Here is a 588-nt window from a genome sequence, read left to right as displayed (position 1 = left end):
CGCCCCCCCCCCCCCCCCCCCCCCCCCCCCCCCCCCCCCCCCCGCCAACGGGTTAGGTACTACATCTTGAGAAACAATGCTCTAAATTGTTTTCCATTTGCAAGGAAAGAAAATGTAGGGTTTGTGGGAAAACCTGTGAAACTATTCGGAGAAATTGGACAGTGTTTTAATCTAATCTTGCTTTTAAATAATACGGAAATTTGAAAGCCAGTTTTACGGTGCTCGGGGACCTGTCCATTTAAAAAACAAACAGATTCCTGTATTAAAATGAAACACTGGTTGATCAAGTCCTTAAATGGGACTTAAATGTGGGTCTCACCAGGAGGGGCCAGGCTTGCCTTCTTTCACTCATTTGTTTGATGTTCGTCCTGCAGCACCGCCAGAAAATTTAATCTCTGTATCCACGATTTATAAGGGCTCATCTCTGTCCTAAATGCTCGGTTAAATGCTGAACAAAAGCTCCTAAGGCGAGCCTCTGTCAGAAAGAACCACTTTCTCTAATATGCTCATCTTTTTGATGGCTACCCTGCTGTGTTAAACTCACACACACACACACACACACACACACACACACACACACACACACAC

At 45.6% G+C, this 588-nt stretch overlaps 1 protein-coding gene across 10 annotated transcripts in view; it reads left to right on the top strand.

Annotated features, from left to right (window-relative positions):
* The window catches only part of TTC7B (tetratricopeptide repeat domain 7B), a 248,922-nt gene that overhangs the window by 192,966 nt on the left and 55,368 nt on the right, over positions 1 to 588 (top strand). The gene's annotated exons all lie outside the window — the stretch shown is intronic.

This window comes from Callorhinus ursinus, unplaced genomic scaffold (assembly GCF_003265705.2).
Source record: "Callorhinus ursinus isolate GAN/ISIS: 27379988/994484 unplaced genomic scaffold, GSC_fseal_2.0 scaffold8, whole genome shotgun sequence".
Taxonomy (NCBI): domain Eukaryota; kingdom Metazoa; phylum Chordata; class Mammalia; order Carnivora; family Otariidae; genus Callorhinus; species Callorhinus ursinus.
Note: the sequence above shows the minus strand (reverse complement) of the source record. Positions and strands in the feature narration are given on the sequence as shown.